General features: G+C 29.6%; 1 protein-coding gene across 1 annotated transcript in view; it reads right to left on the bottom strand.

Annotated features, from left to right (window-relative positions):
• Samtor (S-adenosylmethionine sensor upstream of TORC1) overlaps positions 1–6,379 on the bottom strand; it is a 13,163-nt gene extending 6,784 nt beyond the window's left edge. Inside the window, exons 1-3 of the mRNA XM_014419662.3 lie at positions 6,081–6,379; positions 3,232–3,427; positions 311–525 (exon numbers count right to left, since the gene is read on the bottom strand). The gene's annotated coding sequence lies outside the window, so the exon portion shown is untranslated. The remainder of the gene's footprint in view (positions 1–310; positions 526–3,231; positions 3,428–6,080) is intronic.
• Between the last annotated feature and the right edge of the window lie 4,423 nt (positions 6,380–10,802).

Raw genomic sequence — 10,802 nt, 5'->3', positions numbered from 1 at the left:
ATAATCTATATAATCTTCCAAACCATATTTCAATCAATATATAGTATTAACGATAAGAGAGTGTAAGCTCTGCTACTCCACTTAAAGTTTCCTTATTCCTTTTCCAAACAAATTTAGCATATTACAATGGAGAGGGATCGTTTCGTTTGTAGTTTGTAATGGAACCATGTAATATCTTAGGACGTTGAAATAAATCAAAATATAGATATTTAATACTACTAAAATTAGGGAAAAAGTGGTTTATAAAATAAATTTTATAATCAAATAATGCCATTTGACTTTTCATAAATAAGAAGTATAAAGTTTTTACCAGTTTCAGCATTAACTCGAACAATAAGAGATGAAAGTATTGTAGGCAATCTCTAATTTTTTTTCAAACTCCTTTCGATTGGTCAACAGTATCCGTAGTGATTCCTCATCCAGTTCTAGTAGCATGCCAGTTAACCGGCTTGCCACGTCTGGCTTATGATACCGGCAGACAAGGTTATAAATCTCTTCTCCGTATTCCTGTCTCTTCTTTGTGTTCTGTAAAAAATAAAAATTTTTTTTTTTAGTAAAAATAACAATTAGTCAGAGATAAATCTCTGTGTGTTCCAATAAATATAAAAACATAAACAATAAAGAGGTGAGAATTCTTAATAATGTTATTATACATTCAAATTTAATAAATCAAACTTCAAGGTAACATAAAACAATTTTTATTTGAAAAAATTTAAGCAAAAAGGCTATTCTGCCCTTATTTTTACGGAAAGTTAAAAACAGTTTGTTGATAAGATAGTAGATAGTGTTAAGTTGATCTAAATTAAAAGTTTAAAAATTAATCAAATTTTGACAAAATAGGGTGATTTGACTTATTATTAATAACCTGGGCAGAATAACCTGGAATAAGTTTTTAAATAATTGGATATGAGGGGTAAATCTATACCTCCTCCCACCATAATCAATTGTTAAAAAAAATTTAACTGTTATATCAACCGCATAAAACCCACCAGGCTGATCTGGTATTAAATAAATAAAAAAACAAATAAAGCAATTCTTTGAATGGAATATGGTCCGGGTGCGGTAAAAAAAAACTGAAATAGTAGAATTATACTATTTTATTGAGCCAACGTTTCGCCCCACGTTGCAGGGCTTCGTCAGGGCTAAAAAAGATACAAACACATAGTTACAAAAGGAAAAAAAAAAAAGAGAAAAAACATAAGTGTAAAATAACAGGGGTATAAAATGTAAAAAAGTAAGATATAATAAGAAAAATTAAAGGTTGTAAATAGTAAATGAAAAGGGTAATAGTAACAGATAGATAAGAGAAGAAATATTAAAGAAAATACAAATAAAGAGATGTAAAAAGAAAAAAGAATACAAAACAAATGATGAGACAGAATGCATACCTATTTTGACGGCAGTCAAAAATAAAGTGACCGTTGTTATTGGGAGGAGTGGGGACGACAGCTATGCCACAATAACGAAAAAAAATTTTAAAGTAAACAAAGTAAAAAAGTATTTAAATTAGGTGAACAGTAAAGTATAAAATAATGGGATACAATGTGTGTAAGTAATTAAGAAACAAAATATACCAAATGAGCAGGGATACAGAAAAGTGTAAAATATAATAGAAAATTAATAATAAAGTAATTAATATAAGTACACTTAAGAAGATAACACATGAATATAAATTAAAAGATAGATACATGAATATAAATGAAACAGGAAGGATAGTGAATATAAAAATTTAAAGAAAAAAAAAATTAAATAAATTAAATGAAAAAAAAAAAATGTGAGAATTTAGAAAAACAAGAATAAAAGATATGACAAGAAAATGGGCTTCTGAAATGCAGAAAAAAGTGAAAACAATTTTTTGTTTTTTTCAAAAATATTTTTGACCGCACCCGGACCATATTCCATTCATCTATTCACACGGTCAATCAACAATCTTCCAGAAAGCAATTCTTTGTTTTTTGAAGAGCTGAATCTTAATTTCGTTAGCTCACCAGCCACCAGCTTCACAATGAAAAATAGAAAAAAATGACCGCAACCCTGACCATCTACTTATATATAAATCTTTATGGCCAATAATTAAGATAATAAAAAATTAGGAAGAAAAATATTTTTAAAAAAATGTATATTATAGTCATATTTTAAATCACTCATTAAACAAAATCAAAAAATTTTAACTCTTACCAAGATAAGACTAGGGACATTATAAATTTAAAAAATTTGTATTGGATATAATGAAAAATATTAAAAAGGTTAATTAACATTAGTAGAATGAAGGAAACAGATTTAAGAACAAATTCTAAATCTGTTCGATCAAAAAATTAATTGAAAAATTGTAATTTTCTAAAAAGAGAGAACCTATGTTTGTCAAAAATTTAGTGGAAATGTACTTAGCACCACTGTGAAGTAAAAGCCAAAGATATTTAATCAAGAATAAAGAACATATTGTTTATTATAAGTTAGTGGAAATGTACTTAGCACCACTGTGAAGTAAAAGCCAAAGATATTTAATCAAGAATAAAGAACATATTGTTTATTATAAGTTAGTGGAAATGTACTTAGCACCACTGTGAAGTAAGCCATTGATATTTGATATAATCAAGAATAAAGAATATATTATTTATTTTCCGTTTTTCTTGACTTTTATTTTAGTGTAATTTCATTTATTTTTTATATTTATTTTTCGGTCAAGACTCCCATTGGAGTCCTATACTGCCTAACCATGGTTGTTTTTCATTTTGTGAGACTGCCACTCAATGAAAAATGTCAACGCCCCATGCCGTATTCGAACCGGCACCATAATGAATAATGTATTTTTTGTTTTTTTAATATCCAATCCTTGTTTATTTATACTTTTCACTGAACATCTTATTTTTAATTTGATTTAATTGTCTAATTTTATATCGTTTTTCGCACATTTTTTAGCCATATCTCATTTATTTTTATTTCATGTCATCTTATACTCTTACTATATTAATTATTATATAATTTTAGTAGTTTGTATCCTTTTTAGCCAAAGGATGAAACATAGGCTCATAATAAATAGTTTACTTAATACTTGAGTTATTTTTTACCGCATCTTCCTTTTATTTATTACTTATATTTCATTATAGCGATTGACATTATTTTGGCAGAAACAACTTAGTGCATTTGAGCTTTATGACTCTATTGTGACACTATTACAAATGAACACTAATTACAATTGCTAAAAATAAATAAATATAAGTAAAATCTTACACTTGTAAATTCCAAATATTCTTTCTTAGACTTTTCAATAGCATTCTGTAACAAAGTATTATCTTCTAATAGTTTATTAATCGTTGAAGCGTCCAGTTCCATAAGCATTCCAGTAATCTTAGAACAAAGGTTTGGTTCAACAGTTTTTATCTTATAATACAGAAGTTCTCCTAATTCCTCCTTTTCCGCCGTTCTTCTGAAAATATAAGATTTAAAATTTTTAATTTGAATGAATAAAATATATAAAACATAATAATAAGTTTAATTAATTTCTTTTGCCATGTAAACTCGTGTCAACAGGTAAAAATTTTTAAATACAATTGTACTACATCAGAGTTGTTATATATTTTTAAAACTTGCAATATAAAATTTGTGAATCGCCCAAAGATAGTAGGATGCATTAAATGCCTCTTAATGTCCAAGATATAAATAAATTAAGCACAATCGTGTTTTCATTTTTAACCTAAAAGCAGTATCGTAGTATAAAAATATATTATGTATATTTATATTATCTTGAAATCTGTAAATGAAAATGAAATATACATATATAAATAATTGGCCAAAAAAAATAGACAAAAATAGTTAACAACTATTTATTTCCCGATGTTTCGTCCCACTTTGCAGAGTTTCATCAGGGCTCTTCTGTTGATAGTTTTGACGAAAAGTTACCAACTTGAACAGCCATGATGAAGCTTGACAAAGTGGGGGGGGGAACGTCGGAAAATAAATAGTTGTTAACTATTTTTGTTTCTCTTTTGACTGCAACCCTGACCATCTTCATAATTAGAAAATGACATTAACAGCAATCTTTATTCTCGGACACTTAGTCCCCTAAGAATAACAATTTGAAACAGTTTTAGCAGCTTTTGTTTGGCTACATTAACATAATTAATTAATTAATACATTTTGAACATAATTACATAAATCTATTAAAATATTTATATAAAATATAAACAAAGATACATATTTATCCATGCTTATATTGTTTTCTATTATTCATAAGTTCACGGAAGTTTGATAGTCAAGGGGAGAGATATATAATTGGTGATTAAATGATGTTAGGGGTAAGGAATTCCGAAATGAGATGGCTCGAACAGCAAAGGATTTTTCAAATGAGGCAATTCTATGAGTAGGGATTTAAAGATTGATAGGTTGGAATCTTGTTTTTAACAGGTGAATGGATAAACATAAGGAAAGGAGGTCAATTATGTGGGAAGGTTTTTTGGTTATTAGGGATTGGAATATAAATGTACCAAGGAGGTATTGTCTACGGATACTGGAATAAAGCCAACTTTGCTCGGAATAGTAGTGAGAGATATGAATGAATTTTGTAAAGCAGTTCATTAGTCTTTTTAGTCTCATTGTCTGTGCAATAGATACTTTTCAATACACTAGACAACCGTAGTTGAGATGTGGGAGAATAAGGGAGGATATTAGGAAGTTACAGGTACTTCGAGAAAATGAATCACAGGATCTTAGGAACTATTTAAGGATTGAGTAGCTATTCAATGTTAAGTATTGGTCAAAGGTGACTCTTAGGTTTTGATACTCGATATATATGTTCAAATGTTTTTATTTTCTCAATAACAATTTTAATTAAACTTGACATGTCAATGTACAATTAAGTGGCTTTTAATATTAGCTAAGCTTATCCTCATTGAAACAGTTTGGCACGGCTTAAATGATGAATTTTATGATAGTCTTCTTCTAAATACTGACGTTACTCACGGCTCCTTGTATTTTTTTGACTATTTAACCCAACTGTCTGACAATCTTCAATACTAGAATATACATAAGGAAATAAAAATAGTAGATATAACATATTTATAACATTAGACTGTATAAGAAGAAAAAATACATCTAATTCTCCCATATTTCTATATCTATTAAGGTCCTTATTTTTCCTATTGCTAAAATTCTGGGATGACATTTAAACTTTGAATATCTGTCTGTTTCTCAGGTCTCCTTTAGATTGTTTTCAAATAAGAACTTTTTCTTGCTCCTTTGGTAATACATTTTATTGTTTTTTGGGTATTAACCTCCTCCTTTTCTGAAGCATTTGGGTCTTGGATGCTTTTTGACAGTTATTCAGAGCGAAATGGTCTATTTTTTAATAAGACACTCATTCAATGGTCAATCTGACTATAACAATAAAATTGTCTTTTTAAAAAGAGTAGGGAAAGAGGGAATAATTCCCTGTCGAAATAGAGGGCAATTAATTTTTAAATGGTTCAGTAATCAGTCACCTTCACCATTTTTCAGGTACCTTTGTGTTATCAGTATGTAAAGTCTGGTCTTATAATAATGGTGTGCCGCCTTTTTAGAGGACCTAGAGTAAACATTTACCTGGATATGTATAAAAAATAGTAATAACTGACAGAGAGAAATGTCAAATTTTTTTTTAAAGAGATGACAAGTGGTACAATCACGTCATGGAAGTAATGTAGGCTATTCAAGGGAATTTGCTTCATGAATGATTGTAATCATTTTCATAGATGAAATGAAAAAACCCTTATTGTTAAATTTTGGTGATTTCACATTAACTTATGGCAAATCTCTTTTCAAAAGAACCAAACACTCTTTCATTTATGGTTTTAATGTTATCTAATAATACCCATAAGTGCAAAGAATCATATTCTTGCCCCTCAACAAAAGAGATAAGATGAGAGAATCTCATTGATTATAGTCAACAGGTTTGAGCAAACATGCTTCACTCATCTGATTGTTTCTTCCTTAACTAAAAATGTCTCTCTCTTTATGACCTAGCAATTAAAGAAGAGTAGTGTGGATATAAAGACAACAAATAACATTAAAGTTACTAATTGACAGCCATAAAGTATGAAACTTACGCATGAAATTTATTGACAGTTGCAGTTAAAAGTTTTTCGTCTTCAAGTAGACACAGTATATCTTTGTTTTGTAGATTATTCGATACTTCAAGAAGTATTTTTTTAGCGGCCAGTTTCGTCGAACATATTGCAGTTAACTTGGATAGTAAATGATCCAATAATACTTGTCTTGTATCTAACACTGGCAATGCCATTACTCACTTTTACGGACATATTTAACTCATTCAAATAAATTACCTACTCGATAACAATAACAAAACACTAGATTAAAATATAACCCAAACCAAGCCTTAAGAAGGTTATGCTGGGTCATTTGAAGACTTGATAATTGGTATGGCTCTTACTACAGAATTTAAATCAATAAATTCTAAGTTTTACATCGCGTGAAAATATCATATTTTTTGATATCTAAAGGTAAGAATAAACAATAAATTATGATAGCTTCTACATTTTACTTCTAAAAGTTATATTATTTGGCAGCGGAGTGGGGGGCGAGTGGTGGGGGAAGATGCTGGAAGCGCCCCCTACTGCCGGCCCGGTCAACTAGCCGGGGCCTACAGATAGTGGAATACAATATTTACAAAATGGCTAAAGATGTGATCGCTCTTAGCAGCTAGTGATGTGAATTATTTGTGTTGTCTTTTATGTGTTAAATTGTTTTTTTTTTAATTCTGACCATGGCTGAGTTTAACATTGATGTGACCAAGCTTCCAGAGGAGGTGCGGGAGAAATTAGCAGAATTGGACTTGGAATTATCAGAAGGTGAGTCCTATGTCCGGATAAGTTTTATCACTTTTAAGCCCCTTCTATTATAATTTTATCCTTATATAGCTTTTAACTTAATGCTTATGCCTCCGTGGTTTTAGTAATTTGTGTTTTAGGCCTCAAACTTAAACCACAAAGTTATTACAAACAAATAACAATTTTTTTTTCATATCAGTGATTAAAAAGTACCTTCATACAATTAGATACTTATTAAATAAAGCATACAAAAAAGTAAGTAATTGTGCTGCTAACAAAATTCTTTTGGATTGGTTTGTGTAGCCCATCCTTCTTTCTGGTAAACATTATCATTTTATCCTTCAATGTTGTTTTAAAATTAAATTCTCAATATTGATAATATTCTTATTTTTGTTACTGTAACATGGGCCTTACATTAGGATTCTAATTCGAAGCACCTTTTCCTCTTCCATTTGTTTCCTTTATTTTATATGATCATAGCCAAGCTGTGATATGGTAAAATTATTATGTTTACAAGTTATATGACAATCATGTATTAAGTGGCTGTTGTAAGCTTTACTAATTGATTATTTGACACTCTTGAGGTTTTGGAAAACATTAATTCATATGTATTTATATGCGCAATTAAACAAATAGGACTAAACATGCCCAAAGACAATATTTAAATATATGGATTGTTAATTTAAGTTCCTCTTGTTCATTATATTCAAGGTTGAAACCTACAATTTGTTATATCCTTAATTAGAGAAAAAAATCATTTTGTAATGTGTTAAGTTTTAATGGAGTTCATACAAAGTAGGTATGACGCTTGACAAATATGATAGTTTAATTTGTTTTGTTATAATTATTCAATTAAATTAATTGGATCTTATATTTTTAAAAATATTGATCTGTTAATTGTTTTTTTTATATCTTATCAATGTGTAATTATTTCTCTTGAATTGTTGAGATCATTTTATAAATAATTATTTTGGGCTAATTGGAAAAAAAATTCCAAATATATTAAATTTGTATTTTATTATTGGCTTAGTATGTTTGAATTTACTTGTAGTTTATAGAGTTATATTTGTTTGCTAAATGTATGATAGTGGTGTCGTTTTTGTAAAAAAAAAAAAAAATAATAATAATAAAAATAAAGCCCATTTTGAACTCACGTTTTTATGTTTCCAAATATAAAGGTATGTAAGAAACATTGAAAATAAATTTCTGAATTTATTTTTAATAAAACTAATTTTGGAAACAATTTATTTCTAATACTGTGTTCTTTGATCGATTATGACGGGTTCAAAAGGTCATTCTTAACCGTTGAACTTTGTTTAACCACTAAACGTCAAATTTTTATATACTTACTCTAAATTAAAAAAAAACCAAAAAAAAAACCTAAAATTACTTTAATCCAGACAACTGGACTAGCTTTGCTATCTAGGAATTCATGTAATCAATTCTTTTTTTCGTCCATGTTTACGTTAAATGCTACCCAAATAAATTTGTGGCAATTAGTATAAATATAACTTTCAATTGTAATGTTCATCATATTTACATTTTTTTTTTTTGTTGTAATTGAAACTTATAAACAATTTATAATATAATTTGTAAATACGCCTATAACAAAAAAAAAAAAAAAATGACTACGATGTACTTTAAGTAGTCCCCATTTTAATTTATTTCTTTTCGTCTTTTTAAAAATCAAAAATTCGTACTATTTCCTCCAGACCAGTTGTGGGTTTATGACTTGTCATTATTATAATCTGTATTATTATTATTATTTAATTACTATCCTGTTAAGTTAATTATAAAATAATTATATTATTTATAATCTTCAAAACTTTCTTGAGACAGGTTAATGTTGTTTAAATAAATAATTTAATTTTTATCCATTATATTATCAACACATTTTATTCTATTTACAAGTCCGACGTTTCGGTTAATTCGGCCATCCTCAGGGACAATCGTAGTACAATTTTTGAACTAAATGATTTTAAAACTCAACTTCATGCAGGCCATTCTTCCCAGGGTCAAATCAACAATTTCTAATTAGTCAATTTTCACATTAAAACAAAATTAAAAATTCATTTATCACAGTTACTTATTTGTTAAAAATTAATTTTAATTTTTATGTGAAAATTGACTGATTAGAAATTGTTGATTTGACCTGGGAAGAATAGCCTGCATGAAGTTGAGTTTTTAAATCATTTAAATGAAAAATTGTATTAAGATTAGGTGAGTCGAATTTGCTGAAACGGATAAATAACCTGTAAATAAAATAAAATGTGTTGAGACTATAATGGATAAAAATTAAATTATTTAGTTAAACAAAAATAATTATATATATGTATATATGTTGACCGTAAAAATTTATATGTAAGAAGATGGCCAGGGTTGCAGTCAAAAGAGAAACAAAAATAGTTTACAACTATTTATTTTCCGACGTTTTGCCCCACTTTGGAGGGCTTCATCAGGGCTGTTCAAAGGTAAAGGTTGAACAGCTAACCTTAACCAGCTTGAACTTCAACCTTTACCTTTGAACAGCCCTGATGAAGCCCTGCAAAGTGGGGCGAAACGTCGGAAAATAAGTAGTTGTAAAATATTTTTCTTTCTCTTTTGACCGCAACTCTTGATGGTTGTTGTTTTCTCTAAATGTTGTTGTTATCTCTTTTGTTCTATAGCCCTGATGAAGACCTGAAACTCAGGTCGAAACGTCGGCATAAAATAAATAAATATGGTTTTGTTTATTTATGTTGTTATTTGCTGACCGTACCCCCGACAAACTTCTCCAATCATTAATCTACGGTCAACTATCTACACCTCATTATTTTACACTCATTATTTTTTATCACCCCCTCCCTGGTCATTTCCGATGGGGGATTATCTATAGAGTATAACCATGATGGAGGATCAAGTTTTTAAAATCCGAAAGAAAAAAAATCGAGCTATAAAGTAGATTCGAGCCTGCGCAGCTGCAGTCATAGTCTTGACCAGCTGCCGAACATTATTTCTTTTTATTAATAATACGGTCGACTGTTAACTTTTGCTTACCTTCTTCCCGTGGTTTTCTAATGTACAGGAAGGGGGGGGGAGTTATCCTAAAGGTTGTCATTGTATTCTGACCTGAGTGAGAAGTTCGAGTTTTCATTCTGTAGAGTCGCCGTAAAATAAAGCCAGTCCGTCCAGGCCGGAACCGAACCGGCTACGTTGCACCTCGAGGCTGCTAAGGCGACGCCTTAACACACTTCTTTTAACTTAATTTAGGTCTGTTGTAATGAATTACTTTCATCAAAACTTGGAAGTAAACAATAACATGAAGTTTTGGAAGGAAAGGTTATAAAACAAGTTTCTCAGAAAATACGCTAGGAGCTCTTATGTATATAACGTGACTAGAAATAGGGCTGCTCACAATCCTATAACTTTTAACATGGTGAAACATTTTACATTTAACACATCATTAATACCCCTAATGGCTTCTGAGATTTTCTAGACCGCCAGCCGAACTATTTTTATTTGATTTATGAAACAATCGACTCTAATTACTTCCTATAATATTATAATTTACCATTTACCTTTTTTCCCTTATAAATGTATCCAATCATGCCTGACTCTCGAGTACACCCTCTTCTAGAGGATGCTGGACCTACCTAAACAAAGAGGAAGTGCTTCCATGATTACAGGTGTCGCGGTTCGGTGAAGAGTGCGACCTCTATCCAAGGACTGCCTCTCCGAATATGGCCGCATGCCATTCGTTTCCTAGTGTCAGCTCGTAGGTTCTGTGTTGATGGAGGGATCGTTATTTATCTGTTATTGTTGCTGTGGGTGTTGATAGATGTTATAGCTTGTTCACGAATTGTTAACATTGTAGCAGGTTTTACCTAAAGTCTTACAAAACATTAATGTTATTGTCTTGTTCCATAACTGTATCAAATTTCAAATGAATGATCAAATGTAATTGGAAAAACTCCAACGTTCATTCATTTTAATTTTACTTCT

Source organism: Halyomorpha halys, unplaced genomic scaffold (genome assembly GCF_000696795.3).
Source record: "Halyomorpha halys isolate HHAL.00 unplaced genomic scaffold, Hhal_1.1 Scaffold246.1, whole genome shotgun sequence".
Taxonomy (NCBI): Eukaryota; Metazoa; Arthropoda; class Insecta; order Hemiptera; family Pentatomidae; genus Halyomorpha; species Halyomorpha halys.
The sequence above is the reverse complement of the archived record's forward strand: the minus strand, read 5'-3'. Positions and strand labels throughout refer to the sequence as shown.